At 46.9% G+C, this 8,622-nt stretch overlaps 1 protein-coding gene across 1 annotated transcript in view; it reads left to right on the top strand.

The window, feature by feature from the left end:
* Positions 1-1,328: 1,328 nt before the first annotated feature.
* LOC133418705 (inverted formin-2-like) overlaps positions 1,329-8,622 on the top strand; it is a 44,346-nt gene continuing 37,052 nt past the window's right edge. Inside the window, exon 1 of the mRNA XM_061707533.1 lies at positions 1,329-1,389. The gene's annotated coding sequence lies outside the window, so the exon portion shown is untranslated. The remainder of the gene's footprint in view (positions 1,390-8,622) is intronic.

Here is an 8,622-nt window from a genome sequence, read left to right as displayed (position 1 = left end):
ATCACACTATACACAAAGAAAAGAGCGCTGAAAGTTCACGACTGCTTCAAACCGGAAACCGGAAATGCGTTGCTACCAAGCGAACCAATCACAGCCCTCTCGGTCTGCGTCTGGTCTGCGTCGCTTCGACGCGTAGTAACAATTTTCGGGAGGTGCACGTCAGTGACGGCGTCAGTGACGGCGTCAGTGACGGCGTCAGTGACGGCGTGTGGTACACGTCGACGCGTAGCACACGCCGTAGGCACGGTGTCATTTTGACGCAGAACCATAACTCAAGCTTTAGACTGTTGTTTTTTCCCTGCAGCGTCCCGCTCACGGTGATGCTCCTGTTGTGGTACAGGCGCAGCCGTGATGGTCGGCTGATTAAGCCACCAGTGAGGGACTGATGGGCCCTTCCAGGACACCTTCTGGGTGTTCTGGGTGGGGGGGGGGAGGGGGCTGTGTGGCGGACACAATTATGGACCTCGCACCCATCAGGACTGTAGGGAAGGGGGCGTGGTCACAAGTGTTTTATGGTTGCTTATCAATGCATGTTCGGTTTCTGTTGTCAGCTGTTAGTTGTCAACTGTCAGTTTCTGTTGTCAGTTGGATTTCGTTGTCTCGGAATAAAGTCCTGTTTTACCAACCTCTGGAGTCGAGCCTCATCCTGCCACAACAATGTGTCTTCTCCCGTCCCGCAAGAGAAATGTCCAGACAAATCTATCTGATTTAATGTTAACATGATCATTGTGGAGCTTGATGGATAATTGACAGTTCGGCACATGACCGAAAGTTAGATGCAAATTCATCATTGTAAACCTGTAAACCTTTAGACCTGTACACCTGTAAACCTGTAGGTCTGTAAACATGTAAATAAACCAGTAGACCTGTAGATCCCCCCCATCATTGATTAAACAATCATCTCTTACCCCCCCCCCCCCCGACCCCCTAACCCCCCGACCCCCCCCGACCCCCTGACCCCGCCCGCCCCGGCGGGAGGTTCGGACCCGGAGCCGGACACGGAGAGTGTCGGAGGCGTGGTCCGGTTCTGGGCGTCCAGCGGTTCTGGGAAGCTTTATATTCCGTTTTTGTTTCCGTCGCTGCGACACTTTGACAGAAAAACTGAGATTTTAAACTTGTCGGGTGTTTTTTTTTTTTGCGTTTTCGAACGGGATCTTCGGGACAGCCGAGCAACAGCCGAGCCAGAGGAGCGTTTCCTGCCGGAGCCGAGCCGAGCCGCCGGGTCTGGGAGGGCGGACACTCCTCCCGGTCCGGGTTCGAGGCTGCCGGGACAAAACACGCGAGGAAACGCCGCGGTCACCCGGAGATCCAGAGGTCCTGGAGGATCTGGTGGGTCCAGATCAGCCCAGATCAGCTCAGCTCCGTCTGCTCGATTACTGACTTCAGAACGTAAGAGAACTTTACTGTCCCCAGATGTCAGATTTCTCTGGTTATCCAACAACATCTGGTTTTAGTGATCAAGTCTGTTTCTGTGTTTTAACCTTAAAAAAAAAAGAAAATAAACTATACCTGTTCCTGGATATAAGCCTTTGGAAAAGTTTGTTTGATATGGTGTAGAATAGTTTAACAATGGAAGGATGATAGGCAAATTTATTCAGTATAGAATAATTCATAGATATTATTTTACATCATCAAGACTTAACAGAATGGGCCTAATAATGATCTATGCTGGAAGTGTGGGGTAGAAAGTGGTACATTGTTTATTGTTTATTGTTGGCTTTGTCTCGAACAACAACAAAACCATCAAATTAAAAGCGTCAAAATATCAAAAAAGGCAAAACAATTTAACACTCATCGAAAAAAATAAAGCACAACAGCAAAACAATGTGTTGGAGAGGGAACAGGAGGAAGCAGAACGCGTATTTAGTCCTGTCCCTTCCTCACAATATCATATCATATATGCCATAAAAATTAAAATAAAATGAGAAAAGACAAAATAACAACAAAAAAATTAATAAATACAACACAAACAACCAATAAACAAAGATCAAGGCATAATTAAACTGGCCTCCTACAATATCCTAAATTCAAAAATCCAATCTCCCAGTCACTTTAAATTGTGAACTTCCCAGATCACCAAGACTATGTCTCCATGGAGACAAAACTGTGTTACCTCTGTTGGACAAATATATTCATTCATATATTTGTCCAATATAGTTATAGAATATTAAAAACTGGCCTAATAAATAAATAGATAATAAAATTCTGAGGAGTTGGAGGGAACCCCAAGCTCCCACGTGGAAAACACAGGTGATGTAGAGACAGTGGCGTGTGAGAAGATGCTGGGAAGATTAAACTGTGAAAATGATATGGTAAAAAAAAATAAATAATAATACTTTTGGTAGACAGATGGGTTAATTTGCCTGCCTTTGCCTATTTACTTACCTGCCTGTCTTAATTTTAGTTAATTTATTTTCAGATTTTTCAGATTTATTTAATTTATTTATTTTTTACTATTATTGCTATGTTTGACCTCCATGTTGTCTGTTGTATTTGATGTTCATTTTGTATGTTGCAATAATGAAAAAATAATAAAAACTTTGAATCACAAAAAAAAAAAACAATGGAAGGATGATGGTGGAGGGCAGGCCCCGCCCCCTGGAGACTGGCCAACTATCCTAGGCAGGAAACATTCCACTGCTCTGATAAGATAGTGAAACCTGCTCCCCCTTATCTGTCTGTCCGTACACTTTTACCTGGACACGCCCCACTCACACTACCCACACACCTTCCTGTACAGCACCAGATGATTTCAGGTGAATTTCTTCATCCTCCACTGGCAGGTTCCGACAGGTCCCTTTTGATAGGTCCCTTCACCTGGTTTTCCTCCAGCGTTTCTGGTGAACTTTGTGGTTTTGTTTTCCTGTCATGAATCAATCACAGTACTGTACTCGCCAGTACCTGCTTCCTGTATCACCTAACGGCATTCACCTGACGGCATTCACCTGTCTGCGTCTCAGCAGGAGCCTCTAGTCAACTCTCAGGCTCCAGGGTCACCTTGATGGTTTGATTTTTCTGTTTCAAATCTTTTTTATTATTTTTCACAATGAATATAAAAGTAACAGTGATACATACATTGAGAATGTATATCACAACCATAACAAAAACAAAAATACCCCCCACTGAAGGTTGTGCTGGTGTAGGTTCAGATGGTATCAAAATTGTATTAACTTACAAAACATACCGAAGAGACAAAAGAAAAGGAGATCTTGGAAGGTAGTACAGTGACCCCACCAACCCGCCCCCCCACCCCCAACCCCCCACCCAAATCTTTAAAGATGTTAAGTAAAAGGCACAAAATAAGAGGAAAACGAAGTTGGTAGACGTATTAATATCTAAACCTTGAGCTTGTTAAACGTCAAGGGTCCGATGTTTTGATTTTTGACGTCGATGTAAACTTGCTCTACTGACCACCAGGGTCTGTATCCAGACCACCAGTTCCTCTACTGACCACCAGGGTCTGTATCCAGACCTGCAGCCCATCTACTGGCCACTGGGGTCTAAGAGACATCACGGAGGGGTCATCCCGTTCTGAAGGGAGCACCACGGGGCCAACAGTTGGAGAGGAGTTCCACAGACCTACCTCTCCTAAACTCACTGTTTGTCAGACTGAGGACCAAGGCTGATTCACACTCGTCTAACAACTGCCCCAGTCACCGATGGAGGTCCGGATCAAAGCGGCTAACAGGACCACACCATCAACAGTAGAGGTGGGATCCTGAAACAACCCAACTGGAAATCCTGCAAGCCATGCAATTCTGTCTTCCAGGGTTACAGACAAATGGTAATGGTCCAGAATGCAACCTCGGCGGTGGGAAGGGTAACAGAGTTGACCTCCTCCATGATCCCTTCCAGTTGGTGTAGGACCCCACCAGGATTAGGGTGTAGATCAACGCCAACATAGTCATACTTGAAGATGACATTGAGAAGATTGAAGACCCTCCCCTGATACAGGACACTCAGTCAGCAAAGTCACACCATGACCCACTCAGCGGGTTTTTGTTGTCCACTCAAAAGTACCAAACCCACACCTGGGACTTGTCTTGGAACCATAGGTGACTATCTGCATTCGGGCTACTCCACCATACTGTGCTGGAAACTCCCATGCACCCGTCAGAATCTGTGTGAAGTTACGTGACCATGGTGAAAGCTGGTCTACCAGACTTTTTTAGGCTGAGGACTGTGATCCCACTTGTAGATAACTTCAGTGGTTTTGATTTGGTCTGCTTGTGCTGCATCGCTTCACACTGGCTGTGAGACGGACTTGTTCTTCTTAACGTGTTTTTGCCTGCTGACAGAGGCTAAATTACAACAGCTGCTGATGTCAGAGCGCATCGCGATCACCTGACCTCAGAGGTGCTGTTTGTGTTGCAGAGCTGAGCTGTGTGACTGCACACAAAGACCCATTCATGGGGGGAGCGCCACAAAACTCTCTTTCACAGAAGTCCAGAACCACACCGTCACAGGACAGCAGCAGGACCGGTCTGCTGGTACCAACGGGTCAGAACCTCACCGTCATAGGATGGCAGGGAGCCGTCTGATTCAAGTTAATTTCGGACTTTGTCCTGGTCCTGGTGGCTAGCGGCTAGCTTTTTAATTGTCAGATTTTAACAACTGTATGTGGTGATTCCAGACCTCTGGTTGGGGAAATTTTGAGCCCGGACCTTCGGTTGGGGAGTTTTTGAGCCCGGACCTTCGGTCGGGGAGTTTTTGAGCCTGGACCTTCGGTTGGGGAGTTTTTGAGCCCGGACCTTCTGTTGGGGAGTTGTTGAGCCCAGACCTCTGGTCGGGGAGTTGTTGAACCCAGACCTCTGGTTGGGGAGTTGTTGAGCCCGGACCTCTGGAGTTGTTGAGCCCGGACCTCTGGTTGGGGAGTTGTTGAGCCCGGACCTCTGATCGGGGAGTTGTTGAGCCCGGACCTCTGATCGGGGATTTGGTGAGCCCAGAGCCCAGAGCTGATTTTGGTGGGCACCAGTGTTGCATGCCCATGGGAACTGATAGCAGTTTGCCCTCATCAGTGGACTGAAGGTGTAGAGGCCCCTGACGAGGTCTTGTACCTTCTGTAACATCACATTGGATCGAATAGCAATGAATACAATGGATGCCGGTTATGTAGGTCCTGCCCACCTTGAGCCGGCTGACCACACTATTCTTGGCTCCGGTCATCACAGCAGCTCAATTTGTTGCTACAGCAACCAACCTGCCTTCCCACTCATCACATGCTCCCTTCATGATAGCACTGAAGGCGTTGCTTATATGTGCGGCATCTGCCTTCTCCATCGACCTGATGTCAACAAACTTAGAAGCAATTTGGCCCTTGTGACGGAATCAAACAGAAACTAATGCTTCCTGTTTCCCAGAACTGTCAGTGGAACTGTGGAGTCATCCCACATGATTGAAAGGAATTTGGTGTTTTTCAGATTCTCTGCATGAGCTCTTTGGCCTGCTTTTCATTTCGATCTGTTGAGTCCATTTTCGTCGTCCACACTGCAAAAGTAAAAAAAGTGATTTCATTTAACATTAACTTACAATCATGTTATTGAATTTAGTTGTGTGCCTCACTTTTCTAATCCCCTCTAACTTTACTAAACCCAGAAGATTCACCAGTGCCTACAGTGTCTGTACTTGCCGGCACCACTGTGTGTTAACATCGCTGCTGTCACGCAGTGATGTCATCATCTCACCTGTTTGGTCTAGCTGTCAAAATTGTTATTTTAGTTTATTTTAATGCAGACCTTCCCCCAGCCACTCCGTTTTCTAAGGTGTGCGTGTGTGCGTGTGTGCGTGTGTGCGTGCGTGCGTGCGTGCGTGCGTGCGTGCGTGCGTGCGTGCGTGCGTGCGTGCGTGCGTGCGTGCGTGCGTGCGTGCGTGCGTGCGTGCGTGCGTGCGTGCGTGCGCGCGCGCTTTGGACCCTGGCTGCATCCCCACTTAACTGTGGGGATGCACAAGGATCCATTCTGGGTCCAGTTCCTTTTTCTGATGATTTGCACATTTAGTTGCCCGTTCAGTCAAAGAGTTATGAGTCGATCTGTTTTAAGGAAGTACGCTCTTGGTTGTTGATAAATTTCCTCAATTTGAACAAGAATAAGACAGAAATGATACTTAAATGGACATGCCAGTGTCATTGACCCGTTATCTGTGTACTGGAAGCAGTTGGTGGGAAATTTCAGTGTGATTTTTGACTCGGTTTTTACATTTGGCATTTGGCATTTTCGTGGGGGGGTTAAAACAAACGTACATTAAACATGTTGCATACGATGTTAATTTCAGAGAAGCTAACTCTTCACTTACTCATACATCCATTCAAAGTCAGAGGGCTGTCTCCCCATTTTTCCATTGGCACACACAGTCCGCAAGAGATTTGTCATCTTGGTCCTGGTCTGCTCCAACATGGACACCAACGCTTTCACAGTGGGTGTCCCAGGGAGAGTCTCTGCCCGGCCCCGGGACGCCCACGTGCAGAAGTTGTGACGATGGTCATGTAAGTTCTCCAGTTTCATGGTTTTATCTCCGATGATAAGCGAGTTGTGTGGATGCTGTTCCTTGCCATGCTGGCGACATGCCAAGCAGCTCATCACCAATGCCGTTTTTTAGGTCTCTCCACTCCACTAAGATACCGCCACATACTTTTCTTAAAAAGTTCTTAATGCTAGGCTACTAGCAGCAGACCAGTGCCGCTTATTAATTCTCTGCCTCTGATTGGCTGGTGGTTGTTGCTAGTCAAATGTGTCAAGATCAGCGCCAATTACGCAGCGGCTATCACATGATGCCGGACTGCTGCTGGCTAACACTTATATAGCTTTCCAGCTGTATTCCTACAGCCCAAAGCGCTTTAAACTGTAAACATATACACACACACACACACACACACACACGAGAGAGACACAAGCGTCCCAACACGCAGTTTTATGTATCAATGGTAGAGATGTTTACTCGCCAGTGTGGCGGATTTACTCGCCAAACACAAATTTGACCCCCATTGGCGGTTGGCCGGGTGTTAGCTTTGGACCCTGGCTGCGTCCCCACTTAACTGTAGGGTAGCACAAGGCTCCATTCTGGGTCCAGTCCTTTTTTCTCTGTATATGGCTGCTTTGGGCTCCCTTTTTTCGAAAGCATGGTGTTGCTTCTCACTGCTTTTGCTGATGATTTGCACATTCAGTTGCCCGTTCAGTCAAAGAGTTATGAGTCAACTCAGCCTTTGCTGATCTGTTTTAAGGAAGTACGCTCTTGATTGTTGATAAATTTCCTCAATTTCAACAAGAATAAGACAGAAATGATACTTACAGGGACATGCCAGTGTCATTGACCCCTTATCTGTGTACTGGAAGCGGTTGGCTGTACTTTCAGAGAATTCTCAGAAACCATCATCTAAATCAACAGCTGCTGGTGTCCTTTTATCGCTGCTCCATAGAGAGCATCCTCACATATTGCATATGTGTGTGGTTCTCCAGCTGCACAGTGGCAAATAGGAAGGCACTCCAGAGGGTCGTCACAACGGCCCAAAAAATAATGGGCTGCACTCTTCCCTCCCTGGAGGAGCTGGACAACCCCCGGAAAATCATCAAGGACCCATCTCACCCCGGACACTCACTCTTTGAACTGTTGCCATCAGGCAGACGTTTCAGGACACTGAAATAACGCACAAACAGTTGGGGTAAAGGTTGTGGCAATACCACTTATGGCCTACAGTAGCAACTAGTCGTGTGTGGGTGTAAATAAAGATGCATTATCAAGTTCTCCAATACATACTATGTTTCTCCAATATATACTATAGAAATGTATTTATAAGTATTATATTGTGGTTATAGCATGGGCGAGAGATGTTGGGAACGTGATGTGGGCAAAGTAAGGTCATGGCGACGGCGTGCCACTTACCCGGAAGATGACCATACTAAGTTCACTCAATAAGTTGCATCAACATTCATCCTGGCTGAGTGTAATAAGGTCGCTGGTGGGCAGCATCGCAACTACTCCAAGGACCTGTTTTGAAGGTGTGTCACGAACTGGGCTCCAGTAAAGGCCCATTTGTATTACTCTGCTGCAACCAGAAATCATTTGTGTTTGTATGGTTATTTAGCAACACGTCCTCCAGGGGCCAGGGATAAGTCACTCACTGATATCCAGCATCGTAACCACCCGTTTCATTCTCCAACATCTGCATTTCATAGTTTGCGATCACAAACGCACACAGGGAGAGTATATAGATGTACATGGAGAGTTAGAACCTGTGCAGATCGTTGGAGAACCAAAGTTTTCCAAAACCGCTGAAACAATGTCTAAGTATATGGGAGCGCCCTTTCCTTTTACTTTTACCCATGTGTGAAATCGATGACATGTTTTTCAATACCTTTGCATGTCCACCAGAACAGAAATGGGCATAGATGAGGGGGGGTCCCGTGACGTCACTCCTAAACCGGTAGCAATGGTCCTGTGGGGAGAATCCTGACCAGAATGTTCCATCGAACGTCCAGGAAACTCCCACTCACTGGTTTTCTCCGGAGCTGCCATACAACGGCGCTGGCCTGACGACCGGGAGCAACTGGGGATTCAGTGTCTTGCTCAAGGACACTTTGATGGACACAGGAGGAACTAGGGCTCGAACCACTGACCTTCAGGTTCATG

The sequence above is a fragment of the Cololabis saira genome, chromosome 18 (genome assembly GCF_033807715.1).
Source record: "Cololabis saira isolate AMF1-May2022 chromosome 18, fColSai1.1, whole genome shotgun sequence".
Lineage (NCBI taxonomy): Eukaryota > Metazoa > Chordata > Actinopteri > Beloniformes > Belonidae > Cololabis > Cololabis saira.
The sequence above is the reverse complement of the archived record's forward strand: the minus strand, read 5'-3'. Positions and strand labels throughout refer to the sequence as shown.